The sequence below is a fragment of the Aulonocara stuartgranti genome, assembly GCF_965226115.1.
Source record: "Aulonocara stuartgranti genome assembly, chromosome: 7".
Lineage (NCBI taxonomy): Eukaryota > Metazoa > Chordata > Actinopteri > Cichliformes > Cichlidae > Aulonocara > Aulonocara stuartgranti.
Window position 1 is genome coordinate 29869715 of NC_138945.1, and position 25629 is coordinate 29895343.

Consider the following 25629-nt stretch of genomic DNA (forward strand, 5'->3'; position numbering starts at 1 on the left):
TCTCTAAAAATGTTGGTTTCCTTCTTTACTGCCTTGTAGCCATTATAATTCATCCTTAAGCATGTGCGTATCTCTAACAGGAGCTTAATGAGGAGTTGTTGACCCCTCTTTTTTAATATTTCAGTCTGTGTGAGGGGATTTAATGAGAATAACTTTAGTAAACTAGTCTGCTGATAAATTAACCATTAACCAACAGGTTATTAGAGAGAAAACTAGCTGTCAACTTCACATACGAGTAGAAGTACTAGTAGTACTAGTAGAAAATATGTCACCAGGATTACAAATCTGAAAATTTGGGTGTTTTCAACATTTTGTCAGACATATCAAACACTTCATGAGGTCATCCTGAGCACTGGGATTTTATGAGGATATTTTTCTTTTCTTTTTTTTAAATCATAAACAACAAATAAAGAAAATAGTAATCATTTGACACAGCTCTGCAAAAGTGAGCGGCTTTTTCTTCTCTTCCACCTCAGGCCTCAGACAAACTACCAGACTGTCATATTGTACCATTTGGGAACATTCCTTCTTCTTACTATCCACAGGACGGGGTTTTGGACAATCAGTGGCATAATTCAGCTGGATTTATTGTCAACATGAAAATTAAGCCTGGATCACTTTCTTTTCCTCACGTACCACTCCCTCTTTTTGCTCCCTTTCAGTTTCTTGATCTACACTTCCTCTTCACCGCCCCTTTTGAGCTTTTTCCTTCCTCTCTGCTCTCTGAGATTGCTCAAATGCTGAAACAGTGGCCAGTGAAGTCTCTTGGAGGATTTGACCAGCTCTATTTAAAAAGCTTTGTGAAGGGACAGTTTCCTCTACATTCCCTTCACCTCCCTAGTCATCTTTTCTTTATTGCTCTCTTCCACCTCCCTTTTAATAAAAATGTTGTCTGAGGGCATCTTGGTCATCTCTTTGCTTCCATACTCTCTCTCTTTATCGATCTATTAACACATTCTCTAATGTGCCTCTGTAAAATCTAGTGTAAAATAACAATAGACCTCAAAAAACCAAAACACTGTCTAATGGATTTGTGAGTCTTCAGGGACAGTGTTTTTTTTGTCCTAATTACTAACATCAGCATGCTTAAAATGCCAGTTCAATCAGGATTTCAGTGGAACCCCCCCCCCCCCCCCCCATATGGGTTTAACATACAAATGTTGGCTAATTACGACACAAGACACCTAAAATTAATGGAGATTTACTTTGTTTTGTAGGTTTTAAGGCATCAACATGAATAATATTTTTACTGGAAGATGGGGCTCAAAAAGCAGCTTACAGAATTTATAACAAGCCACCCAATAGTTGGGGGATTTTACCAGAAACCACAAATGTCAGTCTCATACTGGTGCTAAAGGAAAAGGGAGGAGAGCATGGAGTTTATTGACATTTATCCTCTGGGAAATTACTGTCTTTACAAATGTTAACAGAAATCTGCTAATAACTTGTTGTGAGAACAGGTTTGGCAATATATTAACATCCTCCAACCAAAGTTTTAAGCTTTTACATTTAATTAAAACTAAACTAAAAATTAAAACTGTATATGAAAAAAAACTTGACTTTTGATAAAATATAAGACAAAACAAAAAAACCCCTTTGAAAATTAAAGAAAAATATATAGGAAATCTGCTTAGCTTTAGTGTTTGTTAGTTTGGAAAAATTCTATTATCACAGTGTCCCTGATGAAGCTTTGATGGATATGTTTATTGAGACTGTGGATGTCCACAAGACAGTAAGTCAGCTGCTTTGAAAAGGTTGTGTTTTTATAGCAATTCTTGTAATGGTTTCCCTAAATCCTGCCCATCTGTTACACCTTTCATACAATAATAATTTAAAAGGCATAAACCAAAATGAAACCAACAACAACAAAACTGAAACTAAACTTTTCAAACACAAACTAAACTGAAACAAACAAACCAACTAACTTGGGAATGAAAATGAAACTGAACTAAATTAAAAACAAAAAGTAAAAATGACATAAAAAAGAATTCAAAAATACAATTCACAACAAGAGTCACCTCACAGTGCTTTATATTGTAAGAACCTACAGTATTCTGGGAAAAACCCCAACACTCAAGTGACCCCCTGTGAGCAAGCAAGCTGTGGGAAGGAAAAACTCCCTTTTAAGAGGAAGAAACCTCCAGCCGAACCAGGTCCAGACAGGGGCAGCTATCCACTGTGACCGATGGTATGGTTAGAGGAAACAGAAAAGAAAAAGAGAGCATATGGGGACAGGAAATTACACAGGCTAAGGGAGAGAGGAGACCAACATTAATGACATGTTGCAGTGGTGCAGAAACATGTGAGGAGTGAAACGAGGTGAGTGAAGAAGAAATGCTCAGTGCAGCATAACTAGGGGATGGTTCAGAGTCACGTGATCCAGGAGAGCAAGTTCTTAAAAGCAGAGAGTGCCTATTTCTCAAATCCAAACTGGGAGCTGATTCCACAGAAGAGGGGCCTGATACTTGAAGGCTCTGCTTCCAATTCTACTTTTAAAAACTCTAGGAACCCCAAATAAGCCAAGGAAGAATAGCTAATATGTAACTCTTTCTCGTCTCTAGTGCTCTCACTGCAGTTTTGGATTAACTGGGGCCTTTTTAGACAACTTTTAGAACAGCCTGATATTAATGAGTCCAGCCTAGAAGACTTTATTGCATGAACTATGTTTTTCAGCATAACTCTGAGACATGTTTAGAATTTTAGAGATATTTATTTAAGGTTTGCAATGAAGGCTATATCATGATAAAAAGGACTTCTTCACATGTCACTGAGGTCAAGGTCATGCCATCCCAAGTAAGTATCTGATTTCCAAGATTTGTAGAGTCAAATATAAAGAATAATTATCCAAGCGTATAATAACTCTTCTTCCCAATCCAGCTTCCCGCTGCCTGCCAGAAAAAAAGCATTTCCTCGTGTATTTGTGAAGGTGTATGTATGCAACCCACACAGCACAGTACATAACAACAACCTCACAATACCCAATATCTTAAGCACTATGTCTGCTAATGACAAATGAAAACAATATGTGTGCAACTCTTAACTCTTGCTCAAATCAACGATAAGGAATGAGCCTCCACCTTGTGTTGCAATTCAGCAGCTGGCCTTTAAAGTGAATTCTTTACAGAATCAAATTCTCAAAGAGGGAGATCAGGGGAATAAAAAGTTATGCCAAAGAAACGCATTCATGGACTCAAAAATATTTACTCAATCCTGCAGACAAAAGAAATGTACTGATACAGTGAGCGAGACTGATACAGTCTCTAGAGACATTTGGACAGCTAACAAAAACACCACTTCCAAGAAGCGCTTTAGTTTTGACTAAGACCAATTTTATAATTACTTTCTCTGTACAGTGATTGGTTAAACTATCATAAAACTAATCGCAGGCTGTCTTATTACTTTTACTACAGGCAAGTCTCTAAATTTCACAGACATGATGAAATGACTCAGGGCATGTATTTGGGCAACTATTTTGAAGCTTTACCTGGTTTAATTTAAATTTCATAAAAACTGAACAAATCATAACTCAAATCTAATAAAAACTGCACAAGAAGTTGTTTGACTTTTCCCCCATATTAGTTAAATACCTTTTTTATAATCCTGGAAGTTATTTTTCTACCACCATTTTTGCTGTTGTGGAATAGATTTCAATTAGTGATTCCCGGAGTGCCGAGTCTTCGACTTATAATGCCTCTGCTACTACTTTATCATTTCAGCAAAAGGAATTCGAGGTTCTTTTTTCCCTTTCTCCATCTCTCATACATTCACACTCTGCCTTCAACAAGTCAAAAGATTTTTCACCCAGTTAATTATATTCGGGATCATGTGAGGACCAGATGTCCCTGCTTTTTACACACACTCATGCCCAGATAAGCTCCTCTGTCTACTTATTTGACCTGCTGCAAATATTACACACATTTATATGTGTGTGTGTGTGTGTGTTTTTATGTGCAGGAATGTGTGTGTAGGAGTCCATGTCCAGCAGGCAGGACAGTACAGAGGGGGAGGATATCCTGTTACTGGCCCAGGAAAACAGTACTACAGTACAGGAATGTTTCATATGCAGTGCTATTCTGCTGCACACACACAAAAGGAGTGTGTATGTGACTGTAGCTGTGCATCGGTGCATGCATGCAAGAGTGCGTTCTTTCAAGGGTGTGTATTTGTATAGCAGGTGTGCATGCGTGTATGCGTTTGTGTGTTTCTGACTCCAATAGAGGTGAACTGACATTCCAGGCATAGCTGCCTGTCCTCAAGGCTCAGGCTCTAATACCTGTGATGAAGGACACTGTACACCTTCCCTGTCTGGCTAAAGGAGCAAGCTGTCTGCATGCATCTGTTTGTGAGTGTGAAAAGAAACCATCTGTCTATGGAAAAGAGACACAGCTCATAATGTGCTTGAATGTTTGAAAACTTCAGACATGTGCCCAATAGCTGTTACATTTCCAAAAGCAGTCAAATATACATGAAGGATAAATAGCATTGTTTTGGCTGTAAGAGTAACATGAGTGTAAAACATGATATTAGGAGTCTAAATAGCCCTGCACCCATCTTACTATAACTTATTCAATTACATTGGGTGTATTATGATTTCATATTGGGTGGGAATTCAGTGGAATACAATCTTGACTCTATATGAGTCAGCTAGAGTCGCATGTTCTGCCTCCGTCTCTGCCTGTCTCCAGCTATCACATCTGGAAATGCTTAGGCTCTGGCTGTGATACCCAAAAATCACAAATAGACACACATACTCTGTATCTGAGCACACATACTAAGCTGCATGCTGGAGATGTTGGATGGTGGTAGTGGGGAACACACTCAATAAGATGAGAATTTACCCAAATACATGGACACACACTTCATGACTCACAGGCTGTACACACACACGCGCACATACACACATTTTCCATAACTTTAATATCACGTCATGGTCTTTCGCTAGAGCACACAAATCCACCAAAACACATGGCAAACATGAAGTGAAAGTATGATGACGCAGTCACACAACACTCACACTACACTTCTGTGTAACCCAGTACAGCTGGTGTTGTCGTATCTGCTTCCTGACTGAATATGATCCTGAGTGGTAACCAGAGCCTGGTGCTGGTTTAGCCCTGTGTTCTCATACCCAAACACCCTGGATTGGGGACCCAGGCCAAACAGTGCTATTCACCACATCTTCTTTGTTTAATCACTATTCACGCTAGACAATTTGAAATTCCATGGCATAAATCAGTGTTTTAACTAATCCACGATGAGTAATAGGTTGGGAATGACAGCAGCCAGACAGGTGGACTGAGTAAGGGGGATACACAGCTGGGGTTAAACAGCCCAAAGTGCGCAGTTTAACATGACATTCAAACATCTGGACAAGCAAATCAACAGTATTTCAACTTTGGCATACATAACTTACAAAAATCTGTTAGGGTGTGTGCCTTGGATTGGATTTCTCTCCCTCCTCTATCACTTTCCCTTCTTCTCTGTTACAATATTCAAGTTCACAGTTACCTGCTCTAGATGACAATTCACAGGATTTTTCTTTCTTACAAATATATTTGAACATTTTTGAGGAAAACTAAGAAAACGTGAACAGAATATTTTACCATGTCTCTCCCAAATAAAAGTACAATCTAATGAACTAAATAACTAGATGTAAAGAAATGTCATAAAATGAATTTGTCAAACAAAAATTACTAGTTACTACTCACCTAATGGTGTCTTCAAGTACAACTGGATTAATCTATTTTTGAGATATCTGTACTTCCATGGTGTAATGTTTAAAAGCTGCACTGTATAACATCCGTAGATCTTCTTTCCTTAAGCTTTATCCGCTTTCCTATTTAGCTCTGTCCAGCCCTGGCCCGTCTCGTTCCCAATAGTGGGAGTGCCGGACTTTTCCCTAGCCAAGCCTTTTCCTCCTCTTCTTCTCCTCCTTTTCCTCCCCTCCCATCTCTTTTCCTCTCCTCCACAAAGCTTCTCCTTTCTCAATCACATTCCTGCCGGGCTGCAACGGTAAGCTGTGATGTCATGGGCAAACTGTGTGCATGTGTATGTCTTTCCCCGCATGCACGTGCTCATGCACAAAGACCCCTTCTGTGCAAGCCCTCATATAAGCACAGGCAACAAAACATCCATCCTGTGCCTCCTCCCTTCCTGCACAAACTCTCTCTTTCCCCAGTGCATGCTGCTTGCCTACTTTCCCTTTAACCTATAACTCTTGTCGGAATGGAGCTGACAGCGAGAAGCAGGCGATGATGAAGAGATGATGACTGAAGAAAATAGGAGGGGCTGATAAGAGAGTAATGATATTTTCTTCTGTCATCATAGCATAGGACTGTTGACTCAGGCTCATATTAAGGTTAGACTGATTCACTGTCTGTATTCACCTTTTAATAAAATGAATTTAACCATGTCACCTCAAAGTATTTTACTATTAGTGCTTTCAGTAGAGAAATCTAAACCTGCAAGTTAGTGTTCATGTTGTTTGATGGGCTTGTCCCCCTTGTTAAAGATAAAGCACAGGCACAAATGGCAAATACCAGCATTAACTATCTAATTATACGAATCAGTCTTTGTATTCAAGCGTTACTCTAACGCTGTTTGCATGTCTCATTCTGTGTGTTTGCTGGGTCATAGGATCAGGCTCCTAGAAATTAGAGCTGATCTTGGTCACGGTTCACTTTCTCTGCTCACAAACACTACATAAGGACACAGCTGAAGTGGAAAGACTTTTGTCCAGTTTACAAGAGCAATTAGTCCGATTGTGTTAGTGGCTCCTAAAACAAAGGAGGATGGTGCTACAAACAGCTAAATACCAGTAAATGAAGATAAGAAGATTCCCTTTTTTGGCTCCACTGCCACATGGATAGACACAGGAAATCTTTCCTACGTCATACAATGATAGTTTTTTATTTTTCTTAGAAATGTCTTAATTACATGACATTTATATGAATATTTGTGGAAATTGTAGACTTTTTTTTAAAAAATCTAATTATACTCTAATTAGAATTATGTAATTGTACAATTATCTAATTGTATATTTTGGTTAATTTTTACTTCAATAAGCAGTTTTATCCTTATATATTGTATTTATTTTAATCAGCTATTCCACCCTATGTAAACTATATTCCTCCTTTTTACTGGTAACTTGCGATACTGTACTGAAAAGAAGCGCAGCCAGATGCGATACACCCGAAGAGGCATAAAGTGCACTCACTAATCTTGTTTTCTTTGACTATCAGGAGTGAAATGTCATCTTTCACACCTTTTAATTTTAGTATTAACAAGTATGTTTTTTCAGATCTTATTAAAACTGAAAGAAATCAGTATGAATATGTGGAAAACAGAGGTAAGAGAGGTTATTCTAATCTAAGGGAAAGAAAGCCCAGAAAAAGTTGTACTTGAGCGTGACAGGAGATAGCCTCACTGTGAATTCAGTCCTGACCACAATGAAAAACGACTTAAATCTTAAATTAAATGTGAGCTGTGCCACTCCTGCCCCTTTTAAGTGCCCCTGTTTGAACTGACAAATCAGAAGCCATCAGTGAGTTCCCAGGCTCGAAATAACTCTGGGCCATATGATGAAGGGAAACTGGTCACAGAAAAGTGGGACACTAACCCAATTATCGCATATGCACCGGGGAGATTAATTTCAGGGAGGGGTGTAATGAACAAAGAAACTTGTGATGGTCATTTGTGTATGCCAGTGCTAGTAATTTAGTGATAAGCTAATTTCTGCAAACTTAGTACTGGATGTATTAGAGGAACCGTGAAAGATGAGAAAACAAAGAGAGTCACAGACTGAGGAACACAGCAGCAGTGTGAGTGATTGTGTAGTCATGTGTGTATTTCTATGTGTGAATCCATGCAACTGGGTCAACACTATTGATGCCCGGAGCAATCTTATGTCATGGAAGTAGATCATGATTGATTAAAAACACAGCAAATGACACATTTACTTATTACAGCATGGCAGAAAGACACAGCTCTACCCCCACCACAATACTTATGCATAAAGTTACAAGTAACTTTTTCACATATTGTACCGCCAAAACAACAAACCCCCAAAAAACACAGTGTGAGGTTCCTAATATGCGAAGGGTTAATTTGACAAAGTTCAACATGGGAGCCCAACTGCTGCGAAATCTGGATTCCTTGAGGCAAGTTCTCAATGAGTGACATATTTTTTTACAGGTCACGGGAGACCACAAAGCCTGCAGGCAAGCAGCAACCTCTGGGACTGTAAAATGAAGTCAAGCTTCAAATTGCAGTTATGCCAATGGCTACTTGAAACTGGCTCCAAAACTGAATCAGTCCCCACAGACTGCCATGTTAAAATGCCCAACTAAAGCATATTTGCAGCCAGGAGCAAAATATGTTTTGTTTCTCTATGGATAGTTTAACTCTCAATAACAACAAATTTGCATGCTAACAAAACCTTTGAATCCTAGCTGAATGTTACATTCAATGTATAGTCATAATTCATTTAGATCTGCAAACAGTAAGTTTGTATTTTCTGCATTATCCCAGCTAAAATGAACATCAGATTAAAACTCCTTAGTATTGTTAACAATTCTATTTTATATAACAAATAAGGACAGAGCTAGTTTCATAAGTGGTCACCACAGCGATTAGCACTGCATGTTTGAATTGCCAGATGCCCTTCTTGATGCAACCCTAAAAAGATTTGTGTCTCCTCCCGAGACAAATAAAGGCATAGCTGGAAATTAAAATGCTTCATTCTCCTTTGGAATTTGTAAAAGTATTGCTTTTACACATTTATAGGAAGTTTGAAGAGGGTTAAACCATGAAAATGAACCAATCTATTTTCTAAATGACCTAAAAACAATTTTCATGAAGATTTAGGAAATATTATCTATTTCCAAAAAAAGGCTGGCTTCATAACATCTGGTTGAGGTGAAATGTGTCAGTCATCTATTGTGCAGTCTAACTGATACAATGTCTGTCAAAGCAAATTCTCCAGGCTACAACATCCTATCAAAAGTAGCCCCTTTCAGAGGGGTCCTGGCTAATACTGAGTAAAGTTAGAGTCTGCAATGAAATGTTGCCATCCTTCAATCTCAGAACAGTCCTGCTAAATGAAGACATAAACAACATAAAAGATGGGCGGTGAACACATCAGCCTTCCAAAAGTCAAACAAAACGATCCGGCAAACTAAAGGAAACAACTGATTGGATATAAGCCTATCACTGCTCACAGGGTCATCTCAACAGGAAACCAGGAAGCTGTGGTAAATTGTGTCCATGGAAATGGCACTCAACACAGGAAATACATCCAAAAATACATGCCACCTGCACAAAAACAGACACACAAATGCAGACTACTATCGATGATGTGGTCAGTTGGGTCAACTTAAATAATTCGAAAGACAACAAGCTGATTATCCAATTGTTTTTGTCCAGTTGCTGATTGTTAATGAAATAAATAAATGATTAAAACATGATAATATGTCCAAGTAACACATTTTTGTTGGACAAGTGGACTGTTCAGTTGCTGTTTCACCTGTGAAATAAACTGGCTGAAGCAAACCCTCTTAAATAACTACTTTGGTTTTTTCTTTCTTTTCTTGCATAAGCTACTGGTCTTTGTGGCACTAAAAACACAAATGAAGATTAAGCTCAAGAAGCCTCTGTTTTTTCTCAAAAAGGTTGACAGCATTAAAGATGGGGCTGTCATCTAGCTACTGCCTCTGCTCTCTAACAAACAGAGCAAGCAGCACTGTGACAGCCACCTGCTCAGGAAGCTTAAATGTGAAGAAAAGTGTTGGTTTGTTTTAGCACAGTGCCAAAGCTACAGAATAAATAACAAGTTAAAATAAAAGCAGTCAGAATGCAAATAAGCTGCGATAAATTCCATCTATACATCCACCCATTTTCCTCCACTTATCCAATTCAGGTTGCGGTGGGGCTGGAGCCTATCCCAGCTGTCACAGATATAACACGTAAAGACACACTGACGCACACATTTACAACTACAAATTATTTAGAATCACCAATTAACCCAACTGGTGGGAACCTAACCAGAGTACCCGGAGAGAACAGAGGCAGGCACATGGAGAATATGCACACCGACAGGCACCAGCTGGCTGAAACATCATGTCAGTCAACTGCAGGCTGACTGCCTGACAGCATCCAGGCTGCCAGTCATTCATTCGTTCCCGAAAACCTCAGGATGAGCGATTTCGCTGTTGCCAACTTGATGTTTTGAAACAAATTGTGATGAGAGAGACTCAGGTCTGACTGTGAAAATTCTCAACTTGTCAGTCACAAACCAGTGAGCAAAGCCTGGATAATCCTGTACTATGAAACACAGCATGACCAAAATTTATGATATGTTTTATTCAATCTGGCCTAAATAGAGTGACACAAATGTGTTTACAGAGGTTATGTCAGAAAGCTGTTTTCCCAAAGACTCCTGCAGGACTGGAAGGTTTTTGGAGTTACTTTCAATTTCTGGTGGTCAGCAAAAAAAAATGATGTCTTTCTTAAAACTCATCATTTATTTATTTACGCTATTAATAGAAAATATAAGTCTACCAATATATATTATAAATAAAAGGCTTAGTAAAACTTTGATCTACTCGCCTGTGGGGCCAGTGGGTGGGGGTTACTGTGGATACTGATTGATGGATGTAACAGCTTTCATTTGCAGTCCATGCAACCCCCACATTAAACAATTCACAGCCAAGCAGCACAGCAGAAATAAAGCAGAGCCCATCCTGTTCTATTAGGACTAAAATAACAAGTCTGTCTATTATTTATCTCTACTAAGCTACAGACATAAGCCACAGACATACACACAGAATGACAGCTTATTGCAGCACTGCAAAATAATATTCACCTACCCACTGCCAGAGAGCCTGAAACAACAACCAGACAGAAATCATGTTAAGGTCCCTTTTCAAAGCTTGAGTGGTACACAGAAATGCAATGCATGTCTGGAGTCATATCACTCGTATTCCTTTAAATACCTCTCTTGACACAACTCACACTCAAACCCAGAACCCCCAAGACCCCTTCATGGAGCAACAACAAAGGGCCTGACAGCAGATTCAGTGAGATTTTCCAGGCTGAATACTAATGCTACACACGCACATACAAACACACACACACACTTTCATGCTCACCGATGAGGGCTCTTAAGCAGAAAGGTCTGTAGTCAGAGAGTGTGACCAGTCGTTTACACAGGCTCTCCAAGCATAGAACAGACAGCCAGATTAACACTCACAGCACAAGCACAGAGCTAACTGGAAGAAAAAGCAGTCTGAACACAGTAACACTAGACAGCTGTCCCAATATTACTAACAGTATGTCTTTAAAGACCATGACTCCATTGCTTTAATATAGATCTCTGTGTGTTTAATAATATTTCATACTGTGAAAGCAAAACAAACAGTATTGGGCTACTTGCCCAGTGAACTGGTGCAATATGCACAGTATGTATTATGTGGCAGTAGAGGTACAGTGAGTCAGTTGCTGGTGTAGAATATTTTCAAAACCCCTTTTTTAAAGTCAGGTCATGTTGATTACCCTAAACAGCAACAGTGTCAACAAAACCTATCACAGGATTCCCAGGAGAGATTTAAAAGAAACAATTAGGAATAATGGGCTGGTGCCCAGCCATGCAGATTTGGGGTTCCACCAAAATGAAAAACCTGTGACAAAAGTATTTTAACCACAGCTTTATTATTATTATTTTTGAAATTTACCCTGTCAAATGACCTAACCAAGACAACAAAAACTATCTGCTTAATTTTATATATATAGTCAACCCCAAAGGCCCATTTTGAGCCAGGAAAACCATGAATACCCTACAAAACTTTTTTTTTTTAAACAAAACAGTCAAGGACCAACTTTAAAAACAGAATATGTGCATAAAAGTTAAATCAAGCATTACCACAGCATCACCCGAAAAAGTCATTAATCATATGACACAAATTGCAGATTAAATTAATGTAGGCACTAATTTCTGCCAGCAGGAACCGAGACACAGACATGAAATTAGGTGTAATAGGTTAATTTGATTAGTAACCAATCAGTAAAATGGACCAGACATCTTAAACTAGAGTTAATATATATATATGACATTAGGAAGATATACCCAGTGTGTGATCGTATGTATTTATCTGTTTTTAATAGTGAGACCCATGTAATATATATTTTCATAGTTTACTGTGGAACAGTTTACTGCTGAGCTCCACTACTGTGTATTGTTCACGGATAGCCTCCTCCTCCACTGGTTATGTAACAGTCCAGCTCTCCCCTGCTGTTAATCCAGCAGGCCGCAGTGTGTGCAGTCAATTATCATTCCCTTTGTTTCATCACATTGCACACATCCATAAAGTGAACACAAAATTTGTTGGACAATGACAAACCGTTTGTTATAGAATAAGTAACCTCCAAGATACACTGGGCAGACAAATATAGACTGTATAGTATCAGATCATGAGAATGAAAACCTACAGGTTAGATGAGAAATATAAAGTAAGAACAGACACGAAGGAGCAAACCTTCACTTGAGCCGGAGACACATGGATGGCTGAGATTGATTGTTTCGAGGATGTGGTTTTGCACATGTGTGTGTGAAGAAAAAGCCACCAAGCATATAATTCTAATCCTTTCCCAGCGTGATTTAGCCCACCTTACCATTTTGTCCCAAAGTACCCTTGGTGCAGAGACCACACAGCGAAGCTAACAGGCAAATGGGCAAAGGTTTGCAATAAAATTAAGATATGTGGTCAGAGAAGCTAGCGTGCCAATTTTTTTGTGGATTTTATGCAGAGTCAAAAGAAGCCATTAGGAAGTGGTGTACAATAAAAGCAACGTGGCTTTTAGCAGTTCAACCACAAATTGCTGGATCGGTTGCTGAATTAAAATTTGTTTCCCATCAAGATATAAATCACAGATGCGTGCCGTTGCTTTTGTTGCCAGTTTTTAATGCAAGACTACAGTCAATCAGTCAGCAACTAATCAAATTAGCACAGCTATGAGTGTCACATGTTTGACATCAATGGAGGCTAAAGATTAGATCAACACATCAGTTCAAATTTAGCATTGTTTGGGTCAAAGAGTAAAGAAAGACTTACAGCACCACACACACAAAAAGACTGTTTGATAAACAAAGCTAGGTTTTTAGTTGGCTTCATGACGGCATCACTAAAACTGTCCTAAAAACAGACAAAATGAACGTTTGATGATTAAGTGACCATCCAGTAAATAGTAAGAGCCTCCAAACAAAGCTGGTGTCAATACTAAAACTATAAAGCTACAATAAATTATGTAACGACACTAGATCAATAGAAATTTATCTAGATTTGAGTCTAACCTCATCATCCATCATCAGTGCACGCTTCCTCTGTGTGAGTTGATCAATTTAGATAAAGCATTCCCATCTCTATACTTATATGTCACATACCCATAGCCGCCTAGCGAAAGTAGCACATGCAGGTTTGTTCCTAACCATGAGACAGAGCATAATAACACTGCTGTCCTAAGAGAGTGAACGGTTTCCTGCTGTTAGCTTATAGCATTAACTACTTCTGCTCTGCCTCACACTGGGAAGGAGCAGTGTGTTAATCACCAGTCTATTTCCGGAAGCTACCTCATTAGCCTCAAGTATTTAGAAGGAAGGAGGATTCGCAAAGGACGAAAACAGCAAGTGACAGCAAACATGTCTGAGCCTGACAGTCACTGCGTTATCCATTTAGATTCAGATATTCCATTTATCTGAATACTGTTTTTTCCATCCATGTTGATTTTTGTTTTTTTTTAAGGAAGAATGCAAACTAAAAGCACTGGGAAGAGAATACGTCAAAATGTAGCAGCACTCATTTAGTTTTTAACATGATTCAAATAATGATATTTATATTAGAGATTATGCACCAGTATGAACTTTTAGGTCCTCAAGAAAAGTTTTTTTTAAAACATTCCAGCACCACACCTGAAAACTAGAGGAGGGAGAGCGTTTACAGTCAGTGCCCTGAGTCCCTAAAATGGTCTGGCCAAGGAAATCAGATGGGTGGAGTCATCTACATCTCAAAACAGACTTTTATAGATAAGCGTTTCCATTTTTGCTAAAGTTTTATTAAATTAAATTAATTTTATTACATTTATTAAATTAAATTTAAACTTTTCAATTCCTGTGAACTTCCTGTAGTTGGTCTCAATGGTTTGTTTTATTTTGTTGTTCCTCTGAAGCACTTTATAAACACAGATTTTAAAATTTGCGATATATCTACAGTGAATTATTATTAATATTATTATGCAGCAAACACAATATAAATTATTCCTGTTTGGTACATGTGTACCACATGTGTATGTGGAGAAGACCTGGTGGTTTGACAAATGGCAGCTTTGTTTTAGAGCTGTTATGAATTATAGAAAGAAACTGAGCGATGAGTGATAGGAGAGAACAGAAAATTAATGATGTGCAAAACATAAAAATGCACGAGGGGTGAAAGAAACAGCTGACCTCCAAACTCCCTATGTCCCAGTCTAATCAAGCATCTGCAGGAAGTCAAGAACAAGGACATAGAGGGTCCAGGTGTCAGACACCACGGAACATCACCAGAGATCGAGTGTCCATTTCCTGACAAGTCCGATCTAGAGTGGACGGCTGGTGCTAATATTGTGGCTGTTTGCTGTAACACTGCAAAAATGTCTCAGCTGGCTCACTACCAGTACATTCCTGAAATGCGCATCAATGAAATGTTAACCGTAAGTGTCCCGAGTTTTGCTTCCAAATACCATAACCTTGGGTAACCTTTACAGGAAACTCCCTCCAGGACTGTACAACAGAATCAGTCATTACGCACAAACACACACACTCACACATCTCAGAGAGAAATTGTAAAAATTACAGCATCAGCAACTGCGAATCCTGCCCAACTGATTGCAACTCTGCCTGGCTGAACCCAAAGGAAAAATAAGGCGTTCTTGTTGTTAGTAACCAGATGGCTGGACATCAGCTTCTACCTTTCTGGCTCAACTTCACAACACACAGCCTGTAAAATTTAAAGCCTACATGATACCCCAGTCTAAAGCTGAAGTACGATAAGCTTGTAGCCCTGGCAATAGAGGTCAACATCCCTCCATGCAACACTGATTATTCTTCTGCTTCAGTTTTGAGCCAAACTATCCCATCTACAGGCAATTCAGCTCTCTGTTTCCTGACCATGTCAGTATAAAAGTGTTATGTCTAAGAGCAGTTCTCTTGTGCTGCGTCCTCTGCATTTTTGTAATGCACTTTCATTGTCTATGTTTGTGTGTTGTTGTAAACAGCATTTGTGATAGCAGGTGGCTTGATCTTGCTTTGTGTTAAATGAATGGCTTCTATTGCTCAGTACAACAATACTTGGTGGATGTTGCAGACAATAGCGGGTAGTGGAGTTTGTGTACTGGCAGCCATTACATAGCTGGATTGTATTGTTGTATTTCCTGCATCCCACTAGCTCTCTTCCTCCCTCGAGCACAAATAGCAATACACTGGATGACATTTTTTCTAAGCTGGAATGTGGCAATTCTGGCTTGTTTTAGAAGCTGGATTCAAACTTTCTTTTATTCACTACTGGATATATTAGTGTATTACCTGGCTCCAGACAATTAAAATAATGCAAACAACATTTAATATTTAAATTAAACTGTTTATAACAGCAGTTTAATTTAGTGTTTATCCAACTAAAGAAACACTATTCCCACATTTTAAAAAGTCCAAATCAGAATTTTTTTGTCCTTCATAAAGAAATTTTTCAAAATCCCCTTAATCCTTCCAATGAAATTCACATTAATTGCTTTCACTTAAAGTGAAGCAGTTGCTCCAGTGTGGCGATTTGACTGCAAAATAACACTCAGCAGCCTGGCTTTTATATAGTAATATAACCAGTAGACAACCAGCTAGCAAAAAACTGAGTCAAGTTCCCTACTTAAAAGAGACTTGTCGCAGACAAGTAGCACTCTTCAATACACATTCTGACTGAGATTGATTGCAATGTGTTGCCAACCTGTCTATGCTTATATATTAGACTGCAATTATTTACAACCCCATGTTAATATGTCTGACAGGGAGTGCTGTCTCTCCAAAGATCCTCAGGATTTTCTATACAGGCGCTGTGGAGAGCATCCTCACACAGAACATGACATTGTGGTTTGGGAACAGCTGTGTGAAGGACCAAAAAGCTCTCCAGAGAGTGATCCGTACAGCAGAACGCTGCTGCAGGATTGCTCTCCCCCCGCTTCAGGACACCTACACCAGGAGATGCCGGACTAGAGCAGCGCAGATACTGAAGGACCCGTCCCATCCTGGCAACAAACTGTTCCAACTTCTGCAATCTGGTAGAAGGTTCCGCATCTTCCGGGCAAGGACAGAGAGACTCAAGAGGAGCTTCTATCCCCAAGCCATCCGTGCCCTAAACACACACACCCGCCCTCTCACATCATCTATAATTGACTGAGTCAGGACTCTCTTCCAGACACTAAACCAAGGCACAATGTACATTTCAATTCCTTTAATTTTAAATATGTTTATATTGTCTATCCTGTAAAATAGTCAGATGTCTATTCATATTAATGTACAGAATTCACCTGCTTGCTGCTACTACTGCACATTCACCCAATGTGTGTATGTATGTGTGTATATATATATATATATATATATATATATATATATATATATATATATATACACACACATATACATACATATATATATATACATATATACATACATATATAAACACCCAGCACGCCCCTGCGGGCGGTTTATCCTTCAAGCTCGGGTCCTCTACCAGAGGCCTGGGAGCTTGAGGGTCCTGCGCAGTATCTTAGCTGTTCCCAGGACTGCGCTCTTCTGGACAGAGATTTCCGATGTTGTTCCCGGGATCTGCTGGAGCCACTCGCCTAGCTTGGGAGTCACCGCACCTAGTGCTCCGATTACCACGGGGACCACCGTTACCTTCACCCTCCACATCCTCTCGAGCTCTTCTCTGAGCCCTTGGTATTTCTCCAGCTTCTCGTGTTCCTTCTTCCTGATATATATATATATATATATATATATACACATATATATATATATATATATATACACATATATATATATATATATATACACATATACATATATATATATATATACACATATATATATATATATACATATATACATATATATACATATATATATATATATATATATATACATATATATATATATATATACATATATATACATATATATACATATATATATATATATATATATATATACATATATATATATATATATACATATATATACATATATATACATATATATACACATATATATACATATATATACACATATATATACATATATATATACATATATATATATATATACACATATATATATATATATATATATATATATATATATACATATATATATATATATATATATATATATATATATATATATATACATATATATATACATATATATATATATATATATATATATATATATATATATATATATATATATATATATATATATATATAATGTTCTTCCTCTACACCCCCTTCCCCCCCCCAATTGTTTTGCACATGTCGAGGGGCGTGTCAGGCTACATTTCACTGTGTGTTATACTTGTATAACTATGCATGTGACAAATAAAGAACCTTGAACCTTGAACCTTGTCAGAGGTGTTGTATGTTCAACCTCTGGGGGACCACTACTTCCACAAGACAACTACTTCCAGCTACTTGCAAATGCTCACTAAATTCAATATCATCCCAGGGCAACAACTGATTTTTTTCTAGTTGCCATCCTATTTTTACTCTCATGTGACTGAGGCATAATTTGGGTTGCAGTCACTGATGCTTAATCAAGTATTGTTTGTGAAATGGTATGAAATAACAGAAAAATGCATAGATTTCTTTTAAATAAGCTACCAGACTCTTTAGAGTAGGTGGAAGGACCATTCTCAATCACCTCCCCCAAGGGGCAGTTCTTTTGGGGGGGGGTTTTCCAAATAGTTCTTTATAGATTTGGTGAATCCAAATATTTTTGGGACCTATGCCCACAGTTTTAGAAAAAATGGGTGGGTTTATAAGGGTAGGTATCACCCGTATGCTCTGTTGCATTACTTTGCTGTGTGTTGCTAAATTTCACTGTACATATAATCAAAGCTGTGGAAACTCTTGACAGCCCCAGTAATTGATTTCATTTGCATACACTTTAAATAAAAAAAAGACCATTATATTTTGAAAACCTACATCAAAACTGACAAAAGCACCTTGGCCTTTCAGCTCTTCAACTCTGCTCTCTTCATACAGTGTCATGGTGACTTATTTTGCATTATTTGCTGAAAATAAATTTTTTTTTAAATAAAACAGAATCATAAAGACACCACTGTGTCCCTTAGTCACTTTTAGCTGTCATCAAGTCCTATGAGCTAAACAAAAATAGCAACAGAATGTTATTCACACCCCAAAGAACTACTTAAAATTCCAAGTACTTGAGACATGCACAGAAATGAAGAGGCTTTGTTTATATGCTGGGAAAAAAATAATTTTCAAGGCTTAGTCCATTAACTGGCCTGAGGAGCTTTCACATGACATGCTTTCCATCACAAACACCCAAGCCACATGTTGCCTTTCCTATTCATGTCATCCAGTCATTGTCAGCTGATAATACACTCAATATTTGTGTACAAAGAGGTCACAGTCGACTGTATTGCCACAATGTGTTGTATCCGTTGAGCACTACTCACTGTATTATTTGGACTTTGTCTTCGGAAACAGCTACTGAAGACCCATCAAAAAATCAGACGGTAAAAGGCGATTGGCCAGTTAATGTCAACAACACTTCAAGAACTTTGAAGTTAGCCAGGCTTCTTAACAGCATCCTCCACCTCCTTTCTCATGTTTTCTTCATTCTTTTTCCATCCAGTGTTCCAACTAACACCATCACTAACCTCTCCATCCTTTATCCCTCTCCATATCTATTATCCTTTGTCAACCTGTCGGCCTCTCTCATCCCATCCCTCCTGCAGGACCCTATTTCTATTTCCACCTCCTGTGTACTCTTGGCTCAGCAAGCCTCAGCATTATCAAACACACAGCTGTTACATAACCTGTAATTGTGCGTGTGTGTGTGTGTGTTTCCTGTAAGTAGGAGAGATTTGAGGTAGACATCACTGATAACTTTGTTGTTCCTGTCAATGTCCTTGCACTATCCATAGTGCTGAGAGGGGTGTGGATTGAAAATGTGCTTTTCTAATAGCCACTGACTGTCTCAATGTCAGTCTATGTCTCAATGTATGTGGTAGATACATCCTGTCATCAACTATAGAATCGAATTGGAGAGCTTGCTGTGATTTTTTCTGTCACTGGGCCTAACAGAGGTATTGGCAAACAGTCTGCCTGAATTGGCAGTTTGCTGTGTGGCTTCGTTATTTCCAGAACCAGCTAGCGATTTCAAATGATGACCTAACAAAATAGTCAACACGCATGAACAGCTATTCTAAATGGAGTCTGGGTGATAAAACAGACTTGAATCTCTACCATAACCCTGTTTACCTCTAAACTTTGAACTTTACTCAATAGACAAGGGCCAAAATCTCACAATGGGCTTGATTGAGATATTTGTCTGTGTTTTACAAAGATGCAGTTCTGCAGCAAAAGGGATGGTTTGTCACTCTATGTGAGAGTTATAGGCCATCAGGAGACCCAGCTTTTTGGAAAGTAAAGTGACCTTGTGACATCATATTTGACCCCATTATATTTTACACAGGTGTGCTGGGATGGTGGGTACAATTTTATGCTTCACAAAGAGAATATTTTGATACGCACAGTGGTCATTTTTTAAATCAGTTATGGTTTTTGATTATTACTTTTTTTTTAGGACTATACTACTATAAAACAATGGTTCTCCGGCTACGGGATGGGCCTGACTCATAGACCAGAGAGCAACTGCAGGAGGTGTGAGGGTGTGCATTTCTTTTAGATTTTGAAGTGGGACATGCCAGGTAAACTTTGAAAAAATATATCATCATCAAAAATCCCCCCCCCCCCCCCCCAAAAAAAATAAGCCTCTAAATACTATAATAAAAGTGACTCTGGATGCAAAAAGTTTTACTTTAAGTTTGGCAATACTAGCGTAAAAATAGGGTGGCAACATCCTTGCTACTAGGAATAATTACTGGTTGCCTGGTGATTTCATTATATTTTTTGTCAGAGAGTGATTATATGTAGCTGAATTAACCAACTGGTTGCTTAAGTTTGAGTGTGCAACATCCTTAACCTCTGGGCAACAATTCTTAATGGAAGGCACTTGCACAGGTTGCCTGGTGGGAGGCAACCTGTATCCAAACAATCGAGATCTGACTCAGACTGACTGCAATCACTCAGACAGTTTGGCGAAGGTTTGCAAATATTTGCTGCAAATACTGCACTCAACCTGGGTCAGTCTGTACTGACAGACTAAACCCAACTCCTCCGCAACTCATTTCTTTGCATCAGTGGACTGGACTCAACTCAACTGTTTGCCATTGGTCATATTCTGGTTATAGTCCTAAATAAAAACAATGTTACAGTTCATCTCTGTCCTTCTGGAGTTAAATCATCAACCTGCACCAACTACATCTCTATTTGTGGAGGAATTTTGTAATTTCAGTTTCAAATCTATAAGGTTCTGGCTTGATAGACCTGGTCCTTATCTTTGAAGCAACCATTTCAAAGGCAGCAAGATCGCAAGTTGATTGCATACAGTTGCAAAAGTTTTGCACACACCACAATTTTTGCCAGTTTTTCCTAATGTGATAGTTCCTGGTGACTTTATGTGCTCATCTCTTGCTACTTTCAGGCCATACTGTACACAACATTTTAAAAAGTAAATTTTATAAATTATAGCCATTAAAGTCAGAAAGAAGTATTATCCAAGGTGACAACAGCTTCATAACAGGACTTAAAAAACCAATGTGTCTATGCATCAGCCCCAAAGATTTCACTCCTGGTTGGGTTAAAATTCCATGATTATACTGCTTTGGTGATGTCTTGGCCTCTTTACTTCCTCTTCCCAGTTGGCTGTGTTTGCCTGTATTCCTGAAACTGCTTTGTAAACCAAGTGAAAAGTAAATACATGCTGTTAAATGGGGGGGGGGGAGAATCTCTTTACAAGATGACTGGAAGAATGTTCAAAGCCTCCATCGTGCCTTTGGCATTGTACCAGCAAGCTGTACTCAAGGAAAATCTACCATGAAGTAAAATCAATCAATGAGATCAAAACCAATCAGCAAAACTGGAAGTGATGAGAAAACAGGGTCAAGTTAAGTTGTTTATTTACTTTCAGCTGCAACATCAGTAATATATGCTTCTATTGAAAACTGAAAACGGCATGGCGATAATTGAACATTTCCAGGATCAAGTCAAGTCATTCATTGATTAGATTACAAAAAAAAAAGAGAAAAGAAATCCACCTTAGCAATGTCCACTCACCAGTGAGCAAGAAGATTTTCAAAGTAAAGAATTTCAAGTTGCTTGGCAACAGCTATGAGCAAAGAAAAGAATGAAAAAAAAATCTCCAGCAAACAAATGAAGTCTGGCTTCATTTGGCAGCTCTTTCTCTAGCTTCCCTTATTACTATAATCCCCTATTACTCTGTAACTACCTTTAAAATAAAATGTTAACGTAACATACTTAGTCTTCAAAAATGTTTTTGTTTGGGCAGGGGCGTGGCAGAAACTGTGTATACGGCAACTTGACCAAGATGTTTTTCACAATAGCAGGACCTTTATTTAACTGCACATCCATCAATTTTCTTAGCTGCTCCTCCAGCTCAGGGTCAAGGTGACCTAACCGAAGAAGCCCTTGAAAAATGAGACATTGAGATACAAGAAAAGAGAAGCTACAATAATGGAACACAGAAAAAAAAACCAAATACTGATAGCAGCATTAATAAAACGTCCCTCTGGTTCTGCCCAGTCATTCAGTATGCTGGATGGGGGATGGAAACCAGGTTAAGGTCATTCCTATATCTAGGTTAAAGTGATGCAGAGGAGGCGGAGGAGGTGCACAAAGAGAAAGAGAGATAGACATGTAGAGACTACTGCAGCAAGCAGTCTGGTCCACTGACCTCCTTTGCTTGTCCCTCTCTTTTTCTCTCAGTAGAGGAGAGTGCAGTATCCTGTGTCCTCCCACTCTAAAGATAATCAGTGTAATTACAGGCTCTGTTTCTATTAACCAGAAGCACATACATGCACACACACATGCACAGCTGACAACATTTTCAGCATGCTAACAAACCCCAGAGGACACCCCCCAGTCCAGCTGACACACACGCCATTCACCCAAAGCAACCGTTTTACTTTCACTGAATGAGTTCCCATCATAAACTTATGCTCAGACACATTTCCGCTATGTTTTAGAAACTACTTATGTTATAATTTAATCTACCTGAGTGGAGATTGATGTGCAGCAAATCGCTGATTTCCGGAGCTCCTTAAGACCGGCCAATTAGCGGATAATAACCGGGATTAGTTTTTGGTTTTTACCGGCGGAGGAAACGGACTAACCGCTACTTCTTCTTTTTCTCCCTACGTTTTCTTCTTCTTCAGCGTTCACCTCAGTTCAAACTGCGGCACCAACCGCCGGTGGGACGTTAAATAAAACAAACGAACAAGAGAAGTAGCCTAACGGTTGTTCACGTGCTCCCAGGGGCGGTAATAACGGTAACAGTGGCTTCTGACTGAGATGGGACTGAGCTCCTTTTACGCGCCAGCTTTTCCAACTAGCGGTCTCCTCCTCTTTTTTTCTCTCCCCCTTCACCGCTTGCCCCTTTTCTCTCTCTCACTCTCCCTAGCTCTACCCTTTTTTTAGGCACGCGCGCTGAATAATGTAGGGCTCGCGAGGTCCTGGGAGTGTTTTCTGTCCCGTTCCAGAGACAATCGGAGAGCGACCAGCCAGCGCGAGCTCCAGCCAAGCACAATGAGGCCGACCCGCGCGGATCAGGTTACCACCATGCTGCCTTTCATTCATTCATTTATTCCGCCGCAAAACAATCTGACTGCAGCCCGGCCAGGCCCCACTCTCTCCCCTGCCTCTCTACCCCACCTCTCAGCCCCTACACCTTCTGCTCTGATAACCCCCCAAACACCTCCCTCTCAAATGTGCTCGTGTGGCATTTTCTGAGGAACAACAACTTGGAACAGTCTAGAACAGTGGTTCTCAAACTTTTCACAATGAGTACCACCTCATAAAATATATGGCTCTTGAAGTACCACCCTTATGACCAACATTAAAGTACAGTAGTATAGGCATATTTAAAACCACATACAGTTTACAGAGACAATTTTATTTCTTATGTGAGTGTTATTTATTGTAACTGTCATAAACAGGATGTGACATAATGATAAAAAATAACACCTGTACTGCATTAAAACATTTACAGCAGGTGGGATATCCAATCTTTAAGTCAGAGCTTCCCAAAGTGTGTGTTCCGCCCCCTAGGTGGGGGGGGGGACACTGCTAGCACGGGGGCTCCCACACAAACGCAAAGCGGGAGATGAAGCATAGCTGAATATGTTTCCAAACCAACTTCATTCTAAGCCAAAGACTAGAAAATATGGTGAAACATATCTTTGTTCCCCCTGTCTAAATGATGGACAAACAGTATCCCACAGTTGTTTATGTATTGATAGCAATGTTGAATATTATTACAAAGGAAAAAAAACAACTACACGTAAAATAATTACACCGTGATGCCTCTGACTTTGTAAATGGAAGGACAGTAACTGCGTGTGTATATGTAAGCATGTAAAACCTGAAGATAGTAAGATTGACAGTAACAGTATTTTGTCTGTATCTGCCATTCTGCAATTCATCTCATGTAAACAATAACGTGGCGCAAAGCGTGAAGTGTTTTTATAATGTGCTAACCATAGCTGTGTAGCTAGCCACCACACAGCACATCATTATATACCGCTAGCCCAACTTCAGTAACCCTACAAACGCCACTGCTGTTTTGTTTTCTGTCTTCATTTATGTCAGAAGTGATAGCAGAGCTGTATGTTTTCATTTTTGCTTCGGTGGTTAAGCTGCCGGATTTTCGGCTTCACAACCCTCCTTCTTGATTCATGCACGTTGAAGCTCAGTTTGCTCTTCGTAGCGTTTCAGCCAACGACACGAAATACCATCGTGTGGTGGCTTTGCTGGTTCCGCTGTCCACCTGTCGTGTGATGACCCTTCTCCGGGATGCCCCCACCCAAGGGAAATACACCGCTCTCAAGGCGCTGCTGCTGTTGCAGTGCTACTCCCTCTCAGATGCAGAGCGGGTCAAGAAACTCCTCTCTCTCTTGGGCCGTGTGATGGTACCGCTCTCGAGCTCATGGAGAGCATGCTGTCCTTGCTAGGAATGGATGACAGTGGATTCCTCTTCACTCACGTCTTCTTCCGACAGATGCTGGCCTCGCCAACTCCCCGCTGCTGGCCATGAAGGATTACCGCTCACTCACAGAAGAAGTGGATCGCATTCTCCTGGCTACCAGGAGCTTCGGCATCCGGGCGATAGTTCCCGATTCACTGATGGCATCTCCTGCGCCCCCATTCTCCTGGGGGCCTCCGACTCATCGATGGTGGCTGGGATGGCAGCAGTTTTGGCCAGCTTCAAGCTGGCCAAATCTCCTTCATCTCAATGATGCATTTGCAGTTTTAAGGCTCAGGGAAACGAGGTCGCCAGCACTCTGTAGCGGCTGCAACTGCTGCAGATAAGCAAAGGCTGCTCTTCATAGAGGACTCACGCTCAGGGAGACGTTTTCTGGTTGACTCCAGCTCCCAGAAGAGCCTCGGGAACTCTCATGTCATCTTTGCATACCTCCACAATGGTATATTATTTAATCTTAAAAAGAATTGGAAATTTCCTGCGTACCACCAGAGAGAGCGCAAGTACCACTAGTGGTACACGTAACACAGTTTGAGAAACACTGCTCTAGAACTCTAAAGGATTCTGAAGTTAGAATATTTACTGAAATACTTACATTCTAGAATAGTCTAGTTATATTTATATCAGTGAATGGTCTAGTCCAGTTTTATGCCATGTCATCTACTGAGCTAAAGTTTTTACTGGTTTTTATTTAATAATTTTAGTTATATTTTATTCATATTTTTTACATTTAATTTACATTTTTACTCATTTTAACCATTGGTGTAATTTAATGCAGAGTGATGTAAATGATTGTAGTCCTGTGAGAAAGTAAGTGCACCCTTAACGCTAGGACTTAAGAGGGTTATCCCGTCTTTAAGTCTGACGTCATTAGCCGTTTCCAGGTCCAAACTCCGCTTCTGGTCCCAAAGTCAAATGAACACTGATCAGTACGGATGCTTTACACAGGTGTAACAATGTAACAATCTGACTGAGGGCTTTCAGAAGAATTGAAACATACAGCTCTGCTATCACTTCCAAATGAAGGCAGAATTTAAAATACAAAATATGAGTAACTGTATTCCGTTACAGTTACCGTTTAAAAATGTGGTATTCAGAATACAGTTACTTTGTTGAAATAAATGGATTACACATCGGTCTTTTCCTGTTTCATATGTTAGGCTATGCCCTCTCTATTTTTGGTAAATCCACGC

At 39.3% G+C, this 25629-nt stretch overlaps 1 protein-coding gene across 8 annotated transcripts in view; it reads right to left on the bottom strand.

Moving 5' to 3' along the window:
• palm2akap2 (PALM2 and AKAP2 fusion) overlaps positions 1–25629 on the bottom strand; it is a 101359-nt gene that overhangs the window by 11086 nt on the left and 64644 nt on the right. The window lies entirely within an intron of this gene.